General features: G+C 37.0%; 1 protein-coding gene across 19 annotated transcripts in view; it reads right to left on the reverse strand.

The window, feature by feature from the left end:
• LOC135416490 (poly(rC)-binding protein 3-like) overlaps window positions 1–26128 on the reverse strand; it is a 503073-nt gene that overhangs the window by 396629 nt on the left and 80316 nt on the right. For all 19 annotated transcript variants that reach the window (XM_064659821.1, XM_064659812.1, XM_064659844.1 and 16 more), the window contains exon 2: window positions 2955–3092. The gene's annotated coding sequence lies outside the window, so the exon portion shown is untranslated. The remainder of the gene's footprint in view (window positions 1–2954; window positions 3093–26128) is intronic.

Raw genomic sequence — 26128 nt, forward strand, 5'->3', positions numbered from 1 at the left:
GTGTGAGGGATCTCATTTCCAGGTTCTCCCCACCCTGAGGAAGCGTAGACACCCCATTTCCAGCAGAACTACAAGCTAGTCTGGAAAACAGGAGTTGGAACTGTTCCACTAGGCATACTACAGCCCTGCCAGAGCAAAGTTGCAAATTTCACGTAGCTGCAAGAAAATCTTTCAAGAGGATAGCACAGCCCAGTGGTTGGGCAACTTAGAAAGGGAGGGAAGAGCCATCAATTCATGCAAACAGTGAGGTCCCACATATCTGTCAGGCAGCTATGGTGACCACAAAGCCTGATGAGTCCTTTTAAAAAATCCTGCTATGGGGACCTACCTCTGGAGAAGAGCCTGCACGCCACAGCCTGTAGGCACTGGACTTTGCTCAGGCTTGGCTATGGGCTATTTCAAGGCTGTTTCTGCTGCGTTTGCATGTTTCCACCCAATTCTGGCATGCACTACAGAGGGAGATTGTGTGTCTCAGCCCCATGTCTTTATTGAGCCTTTCTGGGACTGGCTACTGAAGACACCTGTTTCAGCCCTAAATATGACAGCAGAGAAGCACAGAGGCTACATCCTGCCCTTTGTTCTTACAAGCAAAGCATTTGTGGCCCAACACTGTAAACACGTCACAATTCCCCCACCAACTGCAGTGGGAAGTGTATTGCATCTTCTATGCATTGATTTAACTCTCCTCTGTATTTGCTTCTGAGAACAAAAGTGTTGTCCTTGAGATAAATTTCCTTATCATAATAATACAGACACTAAAAACAATGAAGGAAAGAAAAACACTAGGAAAAAAAAGTGTATTACTTAAACAAAATAATAAACCATAAATCACTACAGTGACAGGATTAAATGCGAAACCTTTAATTATACATTTAATCATTTGCCACCCTCTTATTTTCCTTGCAGTAACGTTCAAGAAGTGTCAATAAGATTTTAATTTGAGGGTGATTTTACTTTATTTTATATGCGAATTGAAAATGCAATACACATAGAAATGGTTTTAAGAATAAAAATAATACTAACTTTAATCTTCAACTATGTCGACATCTTATTGAACACCTTTATTTCTCTCAGTCACAATGATCCTCATTTAATGATACCCCTGTGTCAAAACACATCAAGCCCATACCCTTTGCACAGATATTATATAAAATAAAGTAGAACTAAGGGGCAAATAAGTGGTGGCTTAGAAAGTACAATACTGTATTAAAATAAGAGAGTGTAATTCCACTGCTGAAGAAGACACCAAGTTATTTGTGAAGTATGGACAAACCTATAACCCCAGGTTGTATCTGCACCACTGCCTTTTCCACAGGGAGGCAAGAAGCAGCTGCTAGAACAGAAAAGCGTCTCCTCAGCATATGAACACCTTCTCCTATCGATTCCAGAGTCCAGCAACAGAGAGCAGAGCTGGTTGTTGATGTTGCTGTTGGGTTCAGAGTGGTCAAGGGAATTACCCAATTTCTGTAAAAATTCTGTACACTAAATTCATCTTCCAGCACACTCAGAGGAGTACTTACTGAAAATAATAATAATAAAAAAAAAAGGAAAAAAAAAAAAAAAAAAAAAGCAAAAATAGTATAATTGCCCTTCTTCTGACTGGAGCATAAAGCAAAGTCCAGACAGCTTTTGCATTCAGACAGATCCCCTCAAAGAATACGGAGTAGGAAAGAGCCAAAATATTGCTTATATGCTAAGAAAAAAACATTTGATACTAAACACATCAAATAATAGCAATTGTAAAGGTACTATTGTCCTGTTAGGTATTTCTTTCCCTATCAGAGAGCAGTTGACAGGAAAGTGCTTGTCCTCTGGAGTACCTTTTGTTTTGTTTGCTTTATTGTGTTGAAGGCTTTGGCCAGTTGTCTTACAATTCCTAGTCAGGGTGGACTTTCACACAGCTAAAACTGTAACTCAGGTACTCTACATCTTCCTTTAAAAAAGAAGTGTCCACTGGGCCTGGGGTGCAGGGAAGATGGTTTTGCTGTGCTCATGCTTTTTCCCCAGCAGAGCGATCAGAAGCATATAGGGCCTTGCCAATGTTTAGGGTGCAGAAATGGGCAGGACCAAATACAGTGGGGAAACAACAGCTATCCCAATGGAGGAGGGCAACATTTTTATTATGTCTCTTGTAGAGGCACAAACCACCAGACAGAGGAATCTCAGGTAATCTTCAAGTTTTGTTTGGATTTTCTGCCATATTAGTCATCTGCTTCAATTTGCATCAACTTTTTGAAAAATAAGTCATCCTCTGTACACGGGACTCTTGATTCTCTTGAATTGGCTTGTTGCTACTTGACAGAACCCCTGGCTCACTGCTGTGAACTGGAGGAAATTCTCCAGAACCTGCTGCAGTCTCTTCTTCTACCACCTTTTGGAATAGGCAAACCCAGAGAGAAAAGGGGATAATTTAATTAGGTTCTGACTATCACATAAAGCTACTACATGCTTGCTTCTCAGCTAGGTAATTTTTTCCATTGTGTTTTGTAAGCAAGAAAAAGTTGCCTAGGGAAAGCAGAGAACACAGGTCCACATCTGTAGGAATTTAAGTACAATCAGCACTGGGAAAATGAGTTTTCTTCCTTTCTTTCCTCTCTTGGATCTCTTTTTGAATCATGAGGAGTTTGGACTCATTCAGTAATAGTTAGACATTTTTGTTTCACCCACCCAATTTGAAAAAAGCCCTAACAGCACAGTGTGCATAAAAAAACCCTACTACACAGAACTGCCTATTTATTAAATCCCTGTTCAAGGCTTAACCTGAAAATATAGGAGGTGTCTGGCTTAGTGCTTCTGAATGCATGTGGGGCATCAGAGTCCTGGAAACATGAGACATTTTGATCATCTTGTTCTCAATAATTACTGGATAAGAAATTTCCGAGCCAACACTTAAAGCAGGTTCAGTCATTTTGTACCTGACAACAAATGACTGAGATGATAGGACATTTACTCACCCTGCCAGCAAGATGATATGTAGGTCTTTGGAGTTTTTCTGTCTTCCCCTTCTCTAGTCCAGTCATGCATCAGGTTCCTTAGAGATACAGGACAGCCAAGTGAATTTATGTTTCTTGCTCTGTGTGTAAGATGGTTACCTGTGACAGAGAGGACATAGAGACCAAATGTGGCATATGAAAGCACTGGAACAAACATTTCCAATCATACTGTAATTCAAGCAGTTCCTACCTCCTGCCTTCAATAGTAGCCAATATGGAGGAGTAAAAACCCCAAGAGTTGGTTTACAAATAAGCAGCCTGGGGGGATTGTTGTTTAGGAAGGGCCAGAACCTTTTATGCTGACCTATTTAGTTGTAAAGAAATAATATGTGTGAGGAGAGTTTTCAGTGGTTTACTCAATTAATTCCATTAGTTAACAGTTTAAAAAAAACCCCAACGTATTATCCCAACTTTGTTTTAACTTTGTTAACTAGCGGATAATAAGTTGGGGTTTTGTTTGTCAATGTTAAATGCATTTACTTTTAGTTTCTATCCCACTGTTCGGATATTACAGCAATGGCCAAGATTCTTTCTGAAATATTTATTTAATCTCACCATTCTACACATAATCTCTTCCCTGTACCATCTCTAAACTATCTTTTCTACTTGTTTTTCACTCCAGAAAGTTTTCCTTAAAGATTATTTGCTTTTTTTTGTGGAATACCTATAGACTTTTCCTCTTTAAGGACAAACTGGTGAGACCTAATATATCTCAAAATTGTGACCAATCACTTCTGTTTCCTTCTTTTGCTTCCGGTACCACCAAGTGAGCTGAGGGAGACCAGTTCAAAGTCAAGTTTGATAATTGTCTATGGCACTTTTCTGCTCCATTTCCTTCAGAAATACTATGCATCTGGTAAAGAAGCAGAAGAGGAGAATTTGGAACACATGCACAGATGATATCCTCTATGGCCCCTGGGCTGCGATAGGTCAAGGGGAGAAAAGCAAACGCGCCAACTCCCAAACATGCTGCAGTTAAGAATATTATAAAAAAACTGAAATGGGCAAATTGTCTAACTTTGTAGATCTCCCCTGAATAATTTTTCTGTTTTGCCAACTGAATAGCCAAAATAGGAATAATTCAGAAAAAAAAAAGAAACCGAGAATAGATTATTATTTTAATTGTCTCACAAAGTCTCAAATACAAAGGACTTTCACTAGGGTTTACTTCGGAGGTAAAATTGGAAACTTCTCTTCAGAGAGTTTTCTATTAAAGGTCATGGGTATCAAAACCTATCGTCTCACTTTAGATCAGTTATAAACCCACTATAAATAAAGTCTTCTATATTGCACATTGTCATTGATTCGCACTTCAGTGTAATCAGCACTGCAGACACAGGAAATTCCTAAAATAAACATCAGTATTCTCTCCTTACTGCACTTAAAAAGGATCAGGAGTTCTGCATTTATATTTTAAGATATTCATTGCAATAAGTAATTAATTGTAATTTAAGATACGCATTGTACTTGCTATTGAGCAAATTATTTTACTATGGTTTAGATGAACAAATCTACTGTATCAAAATACACTGTAACTATGACAACAGTAATTCATAGTTTACCACTGTCTTTACCACTAAGCAAATTAAGTAATTTTGCCGAACTGTTTCTTGATAATAAAAATGTGATAATTTGCAAGCAGTACTATTAGCATTTACTGTCTTAGAACTAGGCTAATATCTTCTATGACAATCGTAAATACATCAATATCTTTACTGGATAAAACCAGACCGTACAGATGGAAAATATAGTGCCTATTCTACTGAAGCTGCTAGAGAACTTATGGTGACTGTTCCAAAGTTCTGGTTAAAAAAAAAATTCAAGATAAAAAAATCCAAAAAATGTAGTAAATTTACTCACATGGAAATGAAAAATCATGCTAAAAAATAAAACCTTGTGGAAGTAGACTTTTTTCATATCCTTCGCATTACCCTGATATATCCTGCTGAAAAAGACTTGGGGATGTGAAGATGAAAGTAAGAAGAATGGTATGAAAAATCTAAACCAAGGATATTCATCAACTTTTTTGACAGTTCAAACTGAAATGTGTCTCCTGAAAGCCAAGACAGCAAAAAGGCCCAGAAGAGGAAGCTGCTTCCCCAGCACACTGGGACTTCCCAGCTCGCCAAGTGGGAAGTCATGCAGGCACAGCAGATGGGCAGCAGAGGATGAAGGGGCTGTGAGGGCTACTTGGGAGCAAAGCAGAACTTCCTCGTCCCGGCCTGCTTGGATGAAATTGGGGAAGCCAGAGCTCAGCTGGATTTGAAATGTGTGAGGAACACTGAGGAACACGAGAAGCAACCAGATGAGCATCTAGGGGAACAAAAGGACAACTGAAGAATAGGTTGTTGGGAAAGGCTGGTGAATGTCCATCCTCCAAATTCAGCTGAGCATGGCCGTGAGTGATGTTATGTAATTTTTTCTTGCCTGGGTTAGGACACTGTTGATGCCCTCCAGAGGTCTGTTCTAACCAACACAATGCTGTGTTTCTCTGTCATACCTAATTTGCCTGCAGTTTTCTTCCCTCTGAATAAAAGAAGGGCAAAAGTAAGAAGAAAAACCAGGGGGGAAAAAAAGTAAAAAATATCTCATTTTTAATAATTTTTTCAAAGAAAGAATACTGAATTAAAAAAAAAACAAAACAAACAAACAGGTGAAACTACTAGACCACTACTAATTGCAGTTTGATTTTTATCTTTCACTCTCTATTACCTATACGATTTTGTAAGCCATTCACCTTGTTCTGCTTTTTTCCTTTTACTGAATTAGTGCAGACTGACTAAAAAAAAATCACTGATGACCTAGTTCTCAGCAGATTTTTGACTGATCAAGTCTAGGTAAGTGTTAGGATTGATGAGCCTGGTTTGGTAGGCAGCTTTCCCTGTGCCACATACTGTCAGTTCATGAGACATTCTAATAAGTGGCAATACACAGGTCATGAGTCCGGCCTTCACAAAAGGACTTACAGGGGCCCTTCATTTCATGTGATGTTTCTCTGATCAGAAAACTTCCACTGTACCATGGGATGGCACCAGACTGTAGGCACTATCATTTCTCCAGGTGCATGGTCCATCAGTTTCTCCCTCTTTGCCTCTTCATGTTTACCAAAAACAAGTGCAAGAATTTACCCTCATACACTTTTCAAGCCTCAGTAAGCAGGTTAATTATCCAGACAAAATACCATTGATTTGGAAGTGTCTGAACAAATGAAATTCAGGCTTGACAACTTCATTGAGAAGGACAGCCAACCTGCTCAGGGACTTTCCAATTGCGTTACTTACAATGCTTGTTTCTTTATTTCAGGGTCATTTGATGCAATACAGAGCAACCTCTGGTATTGCAGTTACACAGTTTCTTTTGAAATCAGAGAAGACTTTGCTTAAGATGCAGACCTTCAGCTTCCTCTGAATTCAAGAGCAATCTATGTGCACCCATAGACAATATATGAATCAGGGAAGTGCACAGCGGTGCTGAAAAAATAAAACGGCGAGCTTAATTTAGCACCCACTAAAATGAATGGGACCATGTACATCTATGAATGTGATACCCTTAAACATGAAGTAAATCTCACACTCTATCATTGACTTCTTCTTGGACCATAAATTCAAGTTTTTTAATGTCATTATGTCATACCAAAGGCTCATTTTCTAATAAGCCATGCCTTGTTTTCTTCAGTATTTCCAAGTGTAAGAATTTAGACAATGGACAATGATCTTCCACAGTATTCACTTTTATCACAGCAGTCATACTACAAAATAGAGACTGTCTTATACTACATTTACTAAATGCAGATAGGAAGCAACTTCCCAACTATTACTCATTATGTTATCTGTTATAATAGTTGAACACCAATGAGTTGCAGATCCAACAAATATCCAAAAATGGCTCTGCAAAAAGCCCTAACATTAAGTTCTTGACAGATAATAAATAATGCTGTACACCCCTACTCTTTATGTTATGAACAATATGTTCACAACATAATATATATTTATGCAGAAGAAACCAGTATTTAAAACTCTTACATTTATCATAAAAATAGATTTTATTACACAAAACAGTGCTTTCCGATAAGAGATTTACAATTGATTAAAAAGGATGGCTTGTCCTAAAACACTTACATGATTGCATGCAAGGAAAACAGATGGTCTGTGTAACAGTAATTTGATTTCTTCCAGTAAACATTACTCATGATATAGAAAATGCTTGTGCTGATCTACTCCAGAATGATGTGTGTGCTTTGCATCTCTCTTCAAATGAAGCCTGTAATTCTGTTCAAGGAACAGCACCGCAGTTCTGGTTTAGCAACAAATCTAATAAAATCATGTAGTCTAATGCATCATTCCTTACTTAAGAGCCTGACAGCAGAAAGATAGATTTTAATTTTTCACTCTCCCAAAAGTGCTTAACATAATGCTGTGTTCCTTACTCATTTAGTTCTTTTGTAACACTTCACGACAAAAAAGAATATTATTTCTACCTTCATCTCTGACTAAAAGAAGCATCATAAGCCAAAATCCAATGTTTATTCTCTTCTGGCTGCATTTAACATTATTCTCCTTTATATAACTGCAGGCATACCAGAAGGGGAGAAAAGTCTTACTGATAAGTCTTCATCTGTCCACCTCAAATTTTGTTGTATCTCTCAAGTCACAAGAAAGCTACTCAGGAAGCTTCAGCATCCACATTTCCCAACTCTACTCAAGCTTTATCCTTCCCCAACACTGGATGAAGTGTTGTTTGCCTTTGTAAGGCAGACAGCCCTCACGAGGTTGTCTAAATCACTGAAGTTCTTGGGACCAAACTGCCAATGGAAACTCCGTCACTTGTTTACACAGGATGAGAGTCTGGGGTGATAAAGGATTAATTTTGCCTTTTGCAGATCTTTTTGCATGGGTTGAATACAGACAGATCTTTCTCAAAGGCACAAATTTAACCCCTAAGAGTGCATTCTTAAATCTGTCCCTATTTTTTACAGAGACTTCACGTGGGTATGTTTCATCATCTGCAAGTAATAACATGCCTGCTGGGATGTAACCCTATTTGTCATTATCTTGTCGTGTTTGATTACTGTCTCTTCACCTGACTGACCTGGTCTTACACAGGCCAAATGAAGTAAGGGCACAATCCTATTAAATTCCTGCTGGGAACACCCTAAGCTGGTGCTCTTGTCAGTGGGAATTAAGGGTTCTCAGAACATTGTAACAGGTACTCAGACCCTCGAGAAATTGAGCTCTTAATTAGATATTCCCTTATGACATTGTGTGATTATTTAATGTTCTGACAAGATGCCTTAGCAATCTCACAGGCCCTGAATTAACTATCCAGCTGCAGCTCTGTGAAACCTTTGTCATGCTTGGCCATGGAAGCAAATTGCATTTCATGGAGCATATAAAATAATTTACGCAATGAATTGGCTGAATTACATATAACATGAACTACAGGCCAGGCTTGGGATGTCCAGTTTTAAATAGCTGTTCTTTTTTTGTCCCTTTTCTCTTCTCTTGTGTGTGCCCTCCCCTCCACCTTTCCACACACACTTTTTATTGTCCCACTTGCTGGCAGAGCTCAGGAACAGCAGGAGCAGCAGTCCTTGTGGTGACATGGGATGATTCATCACACAATACACACGAAGCAGACTAATACTGCCAAAGCAGTCCTTTATTATAAATTTCCTTTTCTGTTGTCTGGCTCATCTGCACTATAATATTTGTTACTCCCATGTAAATTTTCAACTTAAGTCTATCCATCCAGGGGCTGCTGAAGTTTTTTAATCTATACTGAAAAGTTTAACAAAACCCCAACAGAGTAAACATTTCTGCCTTGCAGCTGATGCCATGTTATCAAACATATCAATAAAAGCTACAATAAGAATGAAAAATAAAGCATAAATAAGTAGAAGTGCTGAATGATATAGTATATGATGTACAAATGCACATAAATGTACAAATGCACACGAAAATGGTCATCTTTTTATCATTCCCTATGCAAAGCATTTTTAGGCAGAATCACCCCGGGGAAAAAGGACATAGCATGAAATGTTTTCCATAGGATTTTAGAATTCTGATTACTAAACCCTGCCTCAAGTGTGCAAAATTATGATGCTTAGCAATCAATACTCATCTCTCATCCACTTTGTAGAAATGGAAGCTAGAGAAGTATTTGGACCATCTACCCTACCTCCTGTGACACCCACCTCAGACCCAAGGACTGTAGTCGGAGCATATCAACTATAGGTAACCATAGCCGATATTGAAACATGTGTTGCTGGTCAAGAATAAGAGACAATGACTGTCAAGAGAGGCATTAAATTACACTCCAAATGTATTTTTAGGAAAAACTTTATTAAACTTTACAGTTCTCCACCCCTCTTGGCTTGCAACATACTTCATGAGACCACTAGATAGATATCACAGCACTTGCATGCTTTCTGCTAAAGTTCATAGTTCCTATGCTTGCAGCTGCTTTTCAAGAGGTGTATTCAACTCCACTATCTGTGGTCACAATTTCTACTGAGTGACTCAAAGAATTTTCAAGCCCTCCCACCCAGACAAGACTCTTGCTTTACCTGCTTACCTTTCAGAGAGGCTTTTTTCATCCTCCTATTATTAACCTCATTTCCATGGACAATGTATTTTTTTTATGAGACTTCAACACAATCTTAAATTATGTCTCACAAGCATCATCAAATCCACTTCCGCAATGAGAAGTCTAACTTCAGATAAATCATTCTATCAACCAGTTTCAGTGACAACAAAACCAGGTCCTTGAGTGCTTTATGCATTCTGGCAAGCATCTGCTTTGCCAGAAGTGGATTAAATAACACTACATCTATAATTCTAATAGTGTGGGAGATCATATAAAATATTTATATTGTGATCTGGAGGCAAAATGCCTACTCTAAATTATGATCCAGAAGCTCAGCAAGATATTATATTGATAGAAAAATACCTCGGATTAAATAATTGGGCAATTTTATTCCCTATTCTACAAATATCATGTAATTTCCCCCTTGGGAATGTGATCTATTTTAGTAAGTACTATTTCCCCATGTTCAAGGGTTTCCTGTGTACTAGTATGAACATCTCACCCACATCATACTAAATCACAAGCCCAGCACCGAGGTAAGTAGTAAAAACACAAAGGTTTTCAGTGCAGGTCAATGTTCTGCCTGAGCTTCTTCGTTGTATATCTACAGGCCATCACAAATTTTTTCGTATACAGCTATGAAGATATTTGCTTAAGGCTGAATTTTCTGCAGACTTCCGAATTTGCAAAGAAAGTAAGTTTTTTGCAGTTATTTGCAAAAACTGTATTCACAAAATCCCTTCTATGTGGTAAGTTGAACCAATCTACATGTGCAAGAATAATGCTTCTAAAAACAAACTCTCTTCAGAGTTGTGTTTTTTGCTTTATTTCGGTTACTCCAATTCACTATGTGGGTATGCACATCTGCTTTAGGATCACAAGCTCATTCTCACAGAATTCACCTCTTTCAGCTAGATAAAGTTCGAATTTAAAAGGACTTTTTTCTTAAAACACAGCAAACACTATGTTTTTCCCACATCTTATGATTATACAGTACAGGACAGCTGGCATTAGATGATGCAGTGAGCTAAATGCAGTGTATGCTTGCCTGTGATGTTTAGCACAGCCCCAGGACAATGTGGTATGAGGAAGGGGAGCATGAGCCATTCCTATGCATAATTTTCCCTGGGTAGATGCATTTTCACTCAGTCTGGAGACAGTAATGATAGTTTACTGAATCCACACCATCTAACCCTTACGGTGCTTTGCTGAGCATCAGCATACTGGAGAGGAATGCAGAGGGAAAACAAAAGTGGCACACAATAGGCTGTGCACTGTGTCCTCCCATCCACTGGCAGAAGGCATCAAAAGCAATCTTACTGCAGGTCCCATGCAGCCTTTCACATGGTATGGGCAGGCAAAGTCTTTAAAGGTTGGTATCTCCATTAACAGGTCAAGTCATCTATAAAGGAGATGTCCAAGTTAATGGTATTTTTAGTGACCTTGGACAACCTTCTCCACAGACTGTCACTTAGACTACACTTAGATTCAAAGACTACTCTTGGTCGCTCTTGCCCAGCTCAGTTTCCATTACACACAATTTCTCTGGCAAAACCAGCCGCAAAATGTTGCTCTTGATATGTGAGATTCACCTCCTCAAGCAAACGGACATGCTTTGCTCTTCAGCTTTACTCACGTTAGTAAGGGCAGGCATGGACAAGGGCAGCAGGAGGAAGGGAATATGGCAGGGGATGAAAACCAGGTTTTCCTTGACCCCCTTGCTCTTGTCAATTCTGCTTCAGCCCCAGTCACAGAGCAGAAGGCAAGGATAGAGATGTGGCAGCAAGGCCCACCTTTACCAATGAGAAACAGGGCATTAAGCAGCGCCTGTTTTTCCTGATCCCTCCCTGCTACACAGATCTGCTCCTTTATTTTGTAAGCACCTCCTACTGAAGTGTCCTCCAGCACACTCTCTCCTGTCTCTGCCAACACATTTATAAGTAAATCTTTGTATTTTCCCTCAGTGGTCTGATTCCTTTCCACTTTCTCAACCTGCTCCTCATACTGCCCCTCATCCTCCTGCACTCCCACCAGTCTTTTTCTCCTTTTATGGTTCCCAGTAGAGTAAAAAAATACAGCTAGAAAAGTGATCAATGAGCATCCATAACCCAGTAAGCACTTATCCCATGTATTAGGTTTTCAAATGATTTTTCAATAGAAATTCATCATCTGCCTTACTAGTGGACAGTAAAGCACTCAGCCAAACAGTACCTTCTCTAGCTTACCACTTTAATAACACTTAAAATTCTTAAATAAAACAGAATCAGTTCTCAACCATTCAAAGTATAGAAAACAGTTCTGCACTGCTGTCTTTTTTTTTCTGTGTTTACCATCAATTATAGAGAAATTACCAAATAAATGTTGCTTATGACTCAATAAATACACTGAATAATATACTGCTCAGTAAATAGTTTTTATTAAAGAAAACAACATGACAACAGAATTATCCAAGTACCTAAAATAATTAATTTTAGACTTGTTACATGACTGGAACCCTAAAAGCACCTCCACAAATCTATTCTTTCACTATCTCTGTGGACACAAAGTGAGGAAAAAGAGAAAATCATCATCCCTGCTTAAGAATCTTGCCCTACAGCAAAAAAGTAGAGCTTCTCACATTGGTGAGAACCTTTCCCAATATTCCTGCAAAAGTAGCAAGGTGTTTGATTTTCATTTCCATTTTATTCTAGATATGACTTCCCTTACTTGTGTAGACATAATCTTAGTCGCCCTTCACAATTTCATTGTGTCTGCCTTGAACAGTAAGCGACTCAGGATATGGCTGGGCTCTCCATAAGGCTGCAGCCTATGTAGGAACCTCATTTAGCCTAAAATTTCAGGTAGACTCCAGTAGTCTGATATTGGGTAAGGATAATACATCAGCTAGCCTGAGAGGGTCAAGTCGCACAACAGGATTGCACTCAAACATGAAACTGAGCTGTTTGTTTTACATTCAAACATCCCTTAAGACATTTGTATGCTTTGCAGATCAAGGACGCGGATAAGACTTCAAGTCAAGCCAAATGTTCGGCTACTTAAGAACATGTCCCAGGATGACAAGGCTGGTTGAAATTTTGCATCCTCTCTTCTGAAGACCTGGTCAGCAAATACAAAGGAGCCAATACAGACCAAACATTTGAGTAAGGACAGCTGTGTCGGACACAAAGAGAAAACCTATTGTGCTTTGAATTACTTTGCCCGAAGGTCTTTAATGACAACACCTTGCCAGCAAGTGGAATTCTACTGATGCAACAAAATAAGAATGAGTTTCCTCAATAATGATTTAATACTAAAACTTTTTCAGAGAGAGTCTTTTTCAGGTTCTCACTGGAAGTCTTGCTTGGCTTTATGGCTTGTCACAGCTGACATGATTCTTAATCAGAGCTCCTTTAAAAACACAGTGAATAGATAATAATATCTGGAAAACTAGGACATTAAAACTTTGATTCACATTGCACATCTCTCTAGTCTTATCATGCATTATGCATAGCTGTACTGTATTTTGAAGGAAACTGCTGTGACGTGTTTTCAGTGTGAGATATACACATGACTACAGTCTACAGCATATCAAAAAACCAGGATTCTGATCTGTGGAAGATGTTCACATAATTAGGCAAAACTGCAATACAGGAACATTTTGCCCCAAACCAGAAATATTTTGGGTTGATAATGAAACAGTTGAATTCCATATTAGCATGAGTGTGTTTCGTGGGAATTATAGTTTAGGTGCCTCAGTCATTGGAACTAATCAAACTCCAGTTAGTATGAAATAAAGATCCATAGCTGCCTAAAGATCCATAGCTGCCTAAAGATCCATAGCTGCCTATTTTTATCATGTTGGTTTTGCTTTTAAAGCATTGGTAATTATTGACAAATTGGTATTGACTCTGATCTCTTTAACTGTTATGTAGATAAATTTTCATCCCTCTAATTTACTTGACAGTATTAATATCATATCCCCACTTTAATGATGTGACTGAATTTAAAGATTCACAAATTCATTACTACAGTACATATCAAGGTTAAAAGAGGGAGAATTCCCTTATCAGTATGAAGGACTCGTACAGTTTACAACAATCCTAGATGAAATTACCCTTTTGTCTTTCAATAAGAAGAAATCTCCTGCAATGGCAAATGTTCATAATGGACTGCTTAATCTTGGCAATCATATGAAAAGCATCTAATTTAATTAAAGCTTTAGGCCAAAGTGATCTCTCTTTTAAAAATTAAATATTTATGTTAACACACATATCACTTAATTGGCATAACATATCAAAGGCTATTAAATGATTGTACAGTGTGTAAGGACTAAAAAAAAAAAGGCTAGCACAAGTTTAAAAGCCTTTTCTGTATTAAACACTAAATAAAAAATTGCAAGGGTGAGAAAGGGCATCAGAGATACAATAATAAGCAAGAATTAAGAAAACTGAGATTTTAATGATCATTAGCTCTATGCTACCACTAAGCTAGTTGCTGGCAGTACAAGCTGTATGACAAGTCATCAGAAATGCTGCGTTCACAGAAGCCACATGAAGTAATGCTAGAATTGAGGGAAAGAACAGGAGCAGAGATTAGAGAGCTCCTAAACTCAACAGTAGGTCTGTATATTCTTGGTCATTAATCACTGCTGAACACTTTATTCCAGAGCTGTGCCAAAGAAGCTATAAGTGGCACAATACAATATATGTCAACATGAACGGTATAACAAAACAATATTTACAGCCTACATCATCTCAATAAAGATCAAAAGCATGTATCACATTTTTTTCAATTATCTGGCAGAGACACACAGAATTTAAACATGAGAAAGCTACACTAATTGGAAACATCATTTTCAGGCTTTTTTTATGCCTTTTTCCTTGGGAATTAGAACATATCTGTGAAGGGGAGGAGGTGAGAATTTGTCTGAATAGTTGCTAAAATTAACTTAAATGTGCAGTTCCAGGCCATCTCTTCAGCTAACAAGCACTTACTGATACCATTTTATTTTAGTAAGAAGCTGACTTCTACACTACCAAGTAGCTCAATGGGGAACATTCAAGAAATTTCATGGGGAAAAATCAGGAATTAACCTATTATATACTACTTTTAAAGGTCTTGCAAGGTCTACTCTTAAAGCCACATTTTTTTAATTTCTCTATCAAAGGGTGAGAAAACAAAAATTAGCTGGTTTAGCCATTCAATACCAATTTAAGGAACTAGCTGTGAGGTAGATATGTGCGATTACCCATATACAGCCATTTGGAAGTGTAAAAGCTGCTCATTGAAGTTGCAAATATTAGCAAATAAAACCTGTTTAAGCTAAAGTGTTAACACTTTAAGCTGGCACGAACAGATGCTGTTTCCAAATGTAGTCCTGGATCTTTCAGTTATTACTGCCTTTGTGGGTTTAACCAAGGCCGGTTCCTTCCAGAAACACTTGTGGTAACACCAGAGAAAACGCAGACAAAAAAATAAAGCAGTGGGGTTGGAAGGAGGACAGGATCGATGCCTTCAGTGGCAGTAGAAGCTTAAAGTGCTTGATCTCATCTCCACTCTCTTTCCTAGAAGCAGAAAAGGGAGCAAACCCGAAACAAAAGGAACTTTTTGTTCTACATTCCAGAACTATCTGCCACACCCAACCAAGAATGTATTTGCATTATTTGCTAGTGAAAGAAGAAAATATGACAACTTGTCAGAAATTATAGCAACAAACACTTTAGAATTGAAGACCTTCTAATAGGAAAGCATACCAAAGGATGAGTGACAAATATCTAGCAATTAAAGAGAATTATGTCTGTGAGGACACATGGGAATTTTAAAAATAGAATGATGCTCTGTGTAAACGAAAAATGGAGACACAGGGTGTAAATTTGTTGGGTGAAAAAGCCCAAAAGTAAAATATAAACACATGTACACATTACTAGATGTTTTAGCCATATACTGCTTGCCAACACAGTCTGTGGACTCTCCCAATGGTTTATTTATAAAATTATGTCAATATCTAGTATTTGTCTCAAACTTCAGTGAGTTTGGAAAAGCTTGCTCTTTATACATCACTTAAAAGCTCTTGTACAGGAGCATCTGTTTATGAGTCTTTCAAACACATTTCTGTGCACATTCCTTTGGCTATTTGCAATGAACTTTCTCACCATCATTTCCTTCAAAATACATGTTATTCGTCAGTGCTCAACTGAGCAGTTGATGAAGGTTATCTTCAGAAGTGTAACATGAAATGGCTGTACTAGATCACAACATATAGTTCAGTACTCTAACTTTGATAATAGCTAACAACAGATACTCATGGTGAAAAACATATAAGAATCTGTCAAGTAAAGAAATTTTTGTGATCATTGTAATTGGGAGTTTCTGAGTCTGGACTGTTTTGACCTTAATCAGTCTTGAGAGATCACTGTAAAATAAATTTTTAAAATTTGTATTAAAATCATACATATTTTCAACATTGAAAATAGTGTAGAAACAAAAGTATTTCTGTGTGTTTTCAAAATTCTGCAACTTGTTTTGAAGATTTTTGTTTCTTGCACTGCCAGAAACACTGAATGCTTGGTTTTGTTTAATGTTACCATTTCATATTTGACCATATTTCATCTCAGTTTTCTTTTTCCAAAGATGAAAAACTAGGTAATAAAATAATACATGATATTCAGTGTTCACAAATTAAAATGCATATATTGAGAGAAAAAAATGCCCATTTGCTAATCAAATACACTGCTATACAACTAGCTATTGCTGTTGATGAAACAGATCTCAGAATCACCATGGACATTTTTGTGAAAACATCCAGTCACTTTCACTGTTGGTCAAAAAGGAAAATATATAATTATTGATAATGTGTAAAGGAACAGAGAACAAAACAGAAAACAATATCAATAATAAACAATAACAATAATAAACAATATATTATTATTTATTATTATTTATTATTATTATTATTATTATTATTATTATTATTATTACTACTACTACTACTACTATTGTTGTTGTTTTTATTTGTTATTACTATGATAATGTGTAAAACTAGCATGGGTCCATACCTCCACTGATGCACAGAATTCTGCTCCACACTCTATGAGAAAAAAATACAGCAAGACACAACAAGGTATATATTATACACTAAACCATACAGAGATCTCAACAGGTTGGAAGACTGGGCCAACAGGAACTGCAAAAAGTTTAACAAATCTATTTATAGGATTCTGCATCTGGGACAGAATAATCCCAAACAGCAGTACAGGCCAAGGACTGACTGGGTTGGGTGTGCATCCTTGTAGCAATGAAACCAGCCTGGGGCCTTGACTTCAGCAGCCAAAGTAAAACCAGCAGATGAAAGATTATGACTGTTTTCTTTGGCATTTGTTAAGTCACACACTTCAAAAGAGACATTGAAATATTGGAGAAGGTTCAGTGAAGGGCCACCAACCTGATAGGAGACATTGATGCCTGCTGAAAGGTGGAATGAATTCGGTTTGCTAAACTAAAACATTCTCTCAATATCTAGAAAGTAGTTATAGAGAAGATGATACTCTTTTCACAAGACGCAGAGAGAAGAAAAGCATATATATGAAGAAGTTCTTCACAGTGAGAACAACTAAACATTGGAGCAAGTTGTTTAGAGAAGTGGTGGAATGTCCCTTACTGTAAGTAATTCAAGACTTGTCTTGTTGGGCCAATGGCTAACTTAGTTCAAACCCCTGCTGTCAACTGTAGGTGGGCTAAGATGACCCCCAGAGGCCCCTTGCAGTCGAGGTTTTTCCCTGATTCTAGACAGAATGGCAGCAGGCACAATGAAATTTCCGAAGTAGCTTCCACAGCAGGCAAGAAGCAGCAGACTAGCACTCTTTATCAATGAAAAGAAAATGACAGAGGACAGAAAGAGGGAAGACAGGTTTACAGCATCATGAAAGACCTAGAGAAGGTATGTAGGGAACAGATATTCAGCCTTTTTCACAGTACAGGAAGAAGAGGATATAAAGTGAAATTTTCAAAGGGAAGGCTGGCTTGAAAGACCATAAAGTATTTTTACGCACAAATCATAAATGACCTGTGAAACACACTGACTTATATTTTCTGGGTATCAAAAGAATAGTGAGAATCAAAAAGACATGCTGAAAGAAGTTCATCAAGGGCTGTTAATAGAAAAATTGCAGAATCAAACACTGGGCAGGAAGTCACCAAGCTGTAATGGCATAAAGAACACAGAAAGTATACCACAGCAGGGATCACGGGATGAACTCGGTCTTTTCTGAAAGGATTTTCCATATTTGGAAAACTGGAGTTCAGGAAAAATGAGAATATTTTAACTAAAAAAATCTCAATGAAAAAAATTCTCACACCTTTTCTGCCATGTCTGAATCAGGAAAACATTCACCAGCTCAGTGGCTTGTCACTTGTTTTGTTTTGGTATGATTTTGTTGTTGGGGTTTTTTTCTTTTGTTTGTTTGGTTTGGTTTGATTCGTTGATTGGTGCTTTGTTGGTTTTTTTCACAGATTTCCACTAAAAGGCTTAATTCTTTTCCTGAGGACAAAATTAAATCCTGCAAAACACACAAAGTTCCTAAGCTTATGGAAAGGCTATATGACAACCGACATTTGCCCTATTTTTCTTTTTTTAACTGATGCTGGAAGCACTGAGATGGAAGAAGGATCATGCATATGATTATAGCAACAGTGGGAATTCTCCTGGCTTTACAAATGAGAATCATGGCTTACCACAGGGAAGCCACAGAATGCCTTAAGGCCCCAACTGTAGCAGACTGTCTAAACCTGCTGTGCAGCAGGATTTGTTTCTTAAAATCCACAATTTACATCTTTTTGCTAGAAGGGAGGTTGCACATTTTCCTATTTAAAATAAAATAAAAAAAAAGAAAAGAAGTAAAACTGTAGATTTTATCAGTAACCTTTGCTAAGTATTTATTTCTTTCTTCTAACTGAAAGGCTCCAAGGGAAACCTGACTCATCTAAAAGTGAAAGATGAATTCGCATGCATTTTGTTGGTAGCAGTCTCAAAACATGATGATGCAATGCTGTTCCACAGCAGCAGAGCTCTAGTTAGTTTATTTTCCCCGTCACACAAACTCAGGGTAGCTAAGTTGCCTGGCCTCGGCAAGAACAGTACAGGACAGGAACTGCCATGACATAGGTCTCTATGTCATGGCATTTGGATCAATGTAAGAATGCCATAATTTCCTGTTCCAAGTGTTTCTATGAACTAATGTAGGGTTGGCACACTGATGTCAAAATTTCTTTGGTTTTTACACATTACTAATGTTAAATGACTGAACACTAAAATTGTTAATTCAAACAAAATCTGTTTCTGATAGGTCCACATTTCACTGCTGCTTTTTTTGCTGCACTGAATTATCAAAACCAAATGACAGTATCCTAGGCTGATACACATCTTTGAGCTATGTTCACAGGCATCCTGGCCTACCATTTTAACAGGTTTTAAGGCTGTGCATTACATCCATTCTGTCAAAATATTGATAAGAAATTCAAACATCCACGACTGAGTCACTTACAGCACATGGCTCAACCCAAACTTGCTCCCCAAAATAAACATCAGAGAACTACATTTCTTTCTACTTCGCGTTTTGAAAGTTCTTCAAAAATCAGAGGTCAATCAAGGGGCCTGTTCATATATAAAGGTCATTGTGAAGGATCATCTCATTCTCTTGTGATCAAATACAGATTCTTGAAAGGATTCAGTTCTGTTTATATAAAAATTTCTGTACACTCAACGAAAAAGAAACAAAATTTTCTTTTGCAGATAGTGGTAAGCAACTGTCTGAAAACACTGAAATTTGCTCTATTCCACATCACTACATTAATTTTCTATTGTAGGGATTTGCAAACTGTAATTTATCAATTTGTTTTCGTTTGTGATAGTCAATTGTGTTCTTCAGCAGAGACATTCTCTGGGTTGCCTTGGTTTCATCATAGAAAGGATACATTTCTGTTTTCTGGCATGTTTGGAAGGCTGAGGAACTGGAAAAAGAATACACAGCAGATTATCTGGATTTTAAATACAAAGTTAAAAAGAAATCCATCCAAGCCAACCCACTTGAATAACAACGTTAATCTGGTGAGATTTAACAAGGAAGTAGCAAACATCAAGTTATAAAATATTGGTGCATGGGGCAATGGATATTATATGATTTTTTAAAAAATTTAGGAGAGAAAACCTTAGACTCAGTACATTAAATAATGTTAATTGAACACATGCTCTGTTTTAAGATGTTTATAATTTATGATAAAAAGCAAATAAAATTATGAGACAATGTTATTATGAGACAATGTTATAACCCACAGATAAATATAACTCTTTTGGATCATTGAAGAGAACAATTAATTTAAATGGTTCCATTTAAATGGATCACAAATTATTCTTTAAAAAATGCTTTTTTGAATAAATAAACCATTTTAGATTATAATTACTCTAATTCAATTTAAAAAATCTTAGCCCCCATTTTGTTGTTATTTAGAATACATTCAACAGAGAGGAAAACGTTTGTGGATCTGTTCCATTGAGACGATGAGCTATTATAAGCAGTTAATCAATGAGTTTCAGACATGGTTGTCAGCTTCCTAAACACAAATAGAAAATCAAACTTTGGAGAAGAATAAAACTGATGCTATTATACTGTGATCCTAACTGAAGTTGCTTTTTCAATCACTATGAATATAAAAAAATACAAAATAAAACTACTGAGTGTTCTACAGCTGCTGCATTTAAAATGTCCAAAGGTGCACTTTTTTGTCAAAAAGCTTTCAAAATCCTTCTACATTGCAGTAATTGAAGCTATTGATCACAGGTTAATTTTTTAAATTGAAGGTCTGGAGGATAAAATACTGATTTTTTACTGACATAAACCCCATATACATATTAGCAAACGGCATCTACAAAATTCAAAAGCAGTAAAACATATTTAGATACAAAATTCTGCAGTCTCTCCTAATTTTTTCTCAAGCTGGCAATCTGTGCAAAACACAAGTAATTACGAGTCAGCAGTTCATTTGCATATTACCCCAGAAGATGAGAAAATTGTTATTTTTGTTTGGGTTTAGGGTTGTTTTTTAAGAAGACTAAAAAGGGAAAATTATAATCAGGCTTGATTACTCTAAAACAACGGGTGCATTTAGATCATACACAATCAGTTTTTCAGACTTGATATTAAAACATATAAAAATGTATGCATCATTAATGTGCAATATTTCTAGGTATTTTACTTTTACAAATCACCTAGGACACTATATTGTGAATTTAGAAAGATTTCTATATTCAAAATTGCCATACCAAATTGATAAAATTCTGATCAGTGTAAGTTAAAAGCCTTAATACATACATTAGTTTGGTTCCTTTATCCAGTGTAACTGGAGGATCTAATATCTTTTCAGGATAGATCCTACCTGCACGTTCACAGAAATCTACAGCATCTAAAATTCTACTTCATCCTGGCCTGTTTGCAACTCAGTATCCTGACATTTCTTATGGGATTTCATGTTTTCAAACATGATAAGGTCAATCCCCCACTACATCCATAAATCAGAGGAACAGATGAAGTAAACAGTCTGAGCAGGAGCACTCTTGCTTCCCTGATTTCTGAGCTGGTTCTTTGCAGTTAGTAGCACAATTTAATCCAGTCTTGCCACACAGCAAGAAATGACCATATGAAATAAATTGATGGCACACTGGCTGGGAGTGCACCATTTGTCTAAACCTGTCAGAGAAAATAGCGCAGTTCCAAGATTTCCCAGTCATTAGTTGTTTGACTGTTTTTTCTTCAGCACTTCCCTTCTCTGGCAACCTGAGGCTGAAATAAGACAACAGGTTAACCTGCTCTCAGCTATCAAAAATAATGACTGAACTCAGACTACTGTCTGAGATATTAGTAAATTTTTCTGCTCAGATTTTCTGGCCTTCCAACCCTTACTGTGTTTTCAGATCACACAGTTTTGCTACATTCCAGTTACAAATACATTTTTGGTTACCAATCCTTATAGCAAACAACACAATGCTCTTGAGTGCAAACCCCTGCTTTTTCTCACCCCAGATCACCTCATCTCAAGGTCTCTAAGCCAACACTTTTGCCTCAAATTCAGAACTACTGTCTTTCCATGGACTGAGTTTATTTCCTCCTTCTACAACAGCAGGAAATACCAGAGAACTGTGCCTTTTTGTTTTTCTGCATTAAGGGACAGAAAGGAGAGCACGATACAGGCTAGACTTTGGTCCCACAATGTGGGATATCACAGCAGAGCACAGTTAGGTTAAATACGGCTTTGCTTCCCTTCCCTTTAAAATACCTTTTACTGCTCAAGGGAAGAATACCTATAATATAATTCAGATAGGTTACTCTAAATCCTGCGCTGCAATTTTGTAGTCGTTCTGAGCTCTTCTTCCCAGACAAGAGATGATCTTCATCAGTTTGCGACTATACCATGTTGATTTACATGCTGAAGTCAGTGAACTCCTGCTTGTCAGAAAAGCTCTCTTCTTTGCCTGTTGATAATGTCAATAATACTTAAAATTATTTTAAATCTAGATTAAGGAGTCATTGCACTTGTCTTTTAGGAAGAAAAATATGTTTTAATGCAACCCAATCTACAGAAAACTGTTTGCTTGACTAATTTAAAAAAACCTCATCATTTATCTTGTCTCAAGCACTTCACACTCTACAAAGAGGTTCTCTTTTAATGAGAAAGAGAAAAAGAGGGTTTTTTCTTGCTTTGAAGACATTGTAAATAGATTTACTTTTTCACAGACAAACACGCAACATATCAAACAAGCAGACCTGCTTCTATAAAGTTTAGTGCCTGCATCACCTTCCTCTGTCCTAAAATTAGCTAAAGCAAGAGTCAACACTGAAAGAGATGAATTAGTCTTGAAAAGGAACAGAAAATGGACTATATGCAGCTACAAGCAATGGTGAACCACAAAATTTGAGCGTAAACAACTGACTGCCCTGCAGACACCGATGCAAAAATGTGAAATATGATAAAGATGAAATTGCCTGTTTTTCAATATTATGTGCCCACTGGCCGAACCCTGTCTCTTGCTCTCTCCATTAAAGTTGATGATATGGATCAAATAAGGAGAAATTGAGTTTGGCCATAAATATTCCATTCCAAAATGGAAAAAAAGGAACAAAACTTATCACTTCTATTTCAAAAGTCAATAACCATAGTTTGACTCAAGAGACTATTCAGGACTGTACTTCTAAGATTTGAACACTAAAAGTATGTGTCCTGAAACTGCCCCAAATTGCATGTCAATTGTTATAGAGCTAAACCCTCACTGAGGTTTCAAGATGGAAGGATGGCAAGACAAGATGTCAGGATTGAACCCTCTACAGACATATTTTAAAGGATATGGCAGAGCCAGTGTTTCTATCAATAATTGCAACTAAATTATAAGAAAGACAATATAGAGAATAATACTTATTTATTTTCCAGTGGAAGTAACACAGAAAGAAGTTTTCCTTGAGAAGATAATATTCTTTGGTTTTTGTTCAAGATACGACTGCAACTTTAAGGCTCCATATTTAACGGGATATGTGAGTGTTTTAGTGGTGACATGAAAAGTGTTGGAACTTCATGCCATTTAAAAATCTAATTTCAATTTAGATTTTATTTCCTGCTAGTAAATCCAGAATAACACTTTTATGTTGTTTGACAAAACTCTAAAAGTGCCCTCACATATATTAATTGCTCCTCATTACAAGGTGGTCTCACATCAGCATTCCTCTGCCCCCATAGAATAGATATCATGTCATTTTACAATATGTAGTTCTAATTTAGCACCATCAGTAATGCTGAATTACAAAAAACAAGTAGTTGTTGGCAGCCAATATGAACAATTCGTTTAAAGTATTTTCCCACTGCTATATCTCTAATTTCCGTCTCAAAAAAAGCCCCACTTAATCTGTGATTGATTCTCCAAACCATGGCTACAAAATCAATGTATTAGTCCATTTTGGGAACAGGTGAAGTATTGCTTTTTGAGTTTCATTTAAATTTATTTTTTATGGAATTTGGGTCTCAGTGCTGCTTCCGCTGAAGTCATTGGGAGTTTCAATTAAGACTCTGGTGCGACAAAAAAAAAATACAATTGAGATGGGACAGGTTCAGATTTCCAGAATTATGCCCTATACTCCTAATGAATATAGGTAGAAAATGGTCAGGTCCTCAGAGCACTTCCATTGCACAGCAACATACAATGATGTGTACATACTAAAGCCAGAGCTGGTCATTAACAGAAAAAGATAATATATTTATTTATATTAATATGTCTCTGCATTCTTTCCTCCATCAGCTTTGTTTCAGAGACAAAATGGAAAAGTGTTACTTAGTGTTGTATTCTATTTTGGAAATTCAAATATTGGAATCACAATGTTTGGTGAAATGGAAATTACAATTTCCAAAGACTACTGAAGAGGAATAACTACCATGAAGGCTTTGCCTTTGACTGTTACTGCCAGTCAGTTATGTTGGAGAAAGAAACTTATCTTTCTTAAAGAGGCAGAATTTCATAGAGAAACTCCACCAAAACCTTCATCTGAGAACAAACTGCCATTTTTACCCACAACTAGGCAGTTTAGTTGCCCATTCAACACCAAGCTTGAAATCAAGTTTCCTCTTTTGTTTCTGCCAGGCTTTGGTTATGAGTTTCATATTCAGCACAAAAGAGGCCAATAGTTACCACACAATCTAATACTGTTTGGTATCTATCTCCCCAGGCCATTTTCTTAAATTCATTCACTATGTAAAGGTCAGTTAAAAAAACATGACCTAGGAGTTCATCTCTCTAAGCTCTAGTGCTACCATTTTATTTTCTCATTTTGGCAACAAAACTCCCTGTCTCAAATTTTGGAGCAACTGTATACTTGCTGAATAGTTCCAGGAGGGCTCATCGGCATTTCTAAACCATGACAGCGAGAGGAGAAATGCTTCGCTAGCTGCTGCTTCTCAGAGGCTCTTCACAGATGCAGGAGAAAGAATAAGATTTTGGCACATAGAATCCTATAGGTGCAAACAGGTAGAAACATCGATTTGGAATTCTACAAGACATGTGGCTCAGCTGAGCCCATTCCTCTGATACATGGGGGCAGTGAATCAAGGACATCCTGTGGCGGTCTTTTGATCTAAATGACAGAAATTATTTATAAGTAATTATACAGTAAATGTTTTTCTTGAACTATTCCATAAAAGTTATTTGTAAAGAAATTAACATGTGATACTATTTAGGAGTGTGACCTCTGATGCTATCAATATATTGGGAGAAATGTAGCTGGACTGTTTTGATGTGGAATGTGTTACTGATAAGGTACAAAGGCTTTTATATTAATTTTAAAATGTGTAGACACTTGTACATGTATTATCATCCATAAATTACTGATATGCAAATAAGTAGCATTATTGTAATGTTTTTGTTTTGGCTTTTGATTGCAATCAATTGTTTATCTTTTTTATTGTCTGTTGGAGCAGCACATACTAGACCTAATAAATGTTTCCATCCAGAACAGGCAACATCTACTATAGGCAGATTTCACTTGTGCTGTCAGACGCAATACCGCACCAAAGGAAAGGACCCTCCATGCATTATTGAAGTATGATAATAAATGCTATGTAACTGAAATTAGGAAGAAACTATCTACATATAATTTCTTCAACCAGTTCTTTTAACTTTTAAGAAATACTTTATGTTTTAAGGACTTACAATATAATTGGCTATAAATTTACTAATGGGAATGCTTCCGTTGACACACAGAAGACTATCTTGGAAAGTAAACAACACATTGAGGAAGAAGTCTTATAGAATATTCTCTGAACACATGATTTATCCATTTCCACTGGACATATTTTCCAAGGCTTGCATGCTCACATGTAACATTTGCTTTCATTCTTTCTACTCTATTTTTCATTCTTCCAGGCAGATTTAATTGCATAACATAACATAAATTAAACTAATACTTGAGCAAATATCTTTCCTATTTTTGAAGAAGCATTCTGATTTTTTTCTTCTTGTATCTAGGTAATTTATAAGTTCCAAACTTAGCAGGGGGTACAAGTTTTGACCTGTGATATGCATAAATAAATTTGGAAACAGTTGTAGATCTTAGCTCCAGAGAACAGTAGAAAAAAATCTGGCTTTCTTCCTCAGTGAAAGTGGAAGGCTATTTCAGTAAGTAGGTTGCAACTACCTGCAGCACTTACTGGTACCACAAGTGTCTCCATATAAGTAGCACACAGACACATTTTCGTATCCTTCTGCCAGGTTGTTCATGTGGTAGCCCATGAGCTAAAACTTGATCCATGAGAAACTGCCATTGATTAAGATCACCACTGATACAAACTGGAACTCAGAAAAACCCATGGAGATACTCACCGCTGAATCATAGAATAGTATGGGTTACAACAAACCTTAAAGACCATCTAGTTCCAACTCCTCTGTGATGGGCAGGGACACCTTCCACTAGACAGGGTTACTCAAAGTCCCGTCCTACCTGGGCTTGAGCATCCAACATTTGAAGGCTCAGTCTCTGGCCTACATA

The sequence above is a fragment of the Pseudopipra pipra genome, chromosome 1 (assembly GCF_036250125.1).
Source record: "Pseudopipra pipra isolate bDixPip1 chromosome 1, bDixPip1.hap1, whole genome shotgun sequence".
Classification (NCBI taxonomy): domain Eukaryota; kingdom Metazoa; phylum Chordata; class Aves; order Passeriformes; family Pipridae; genus Pseudopipra; species Pseudopipra pipra.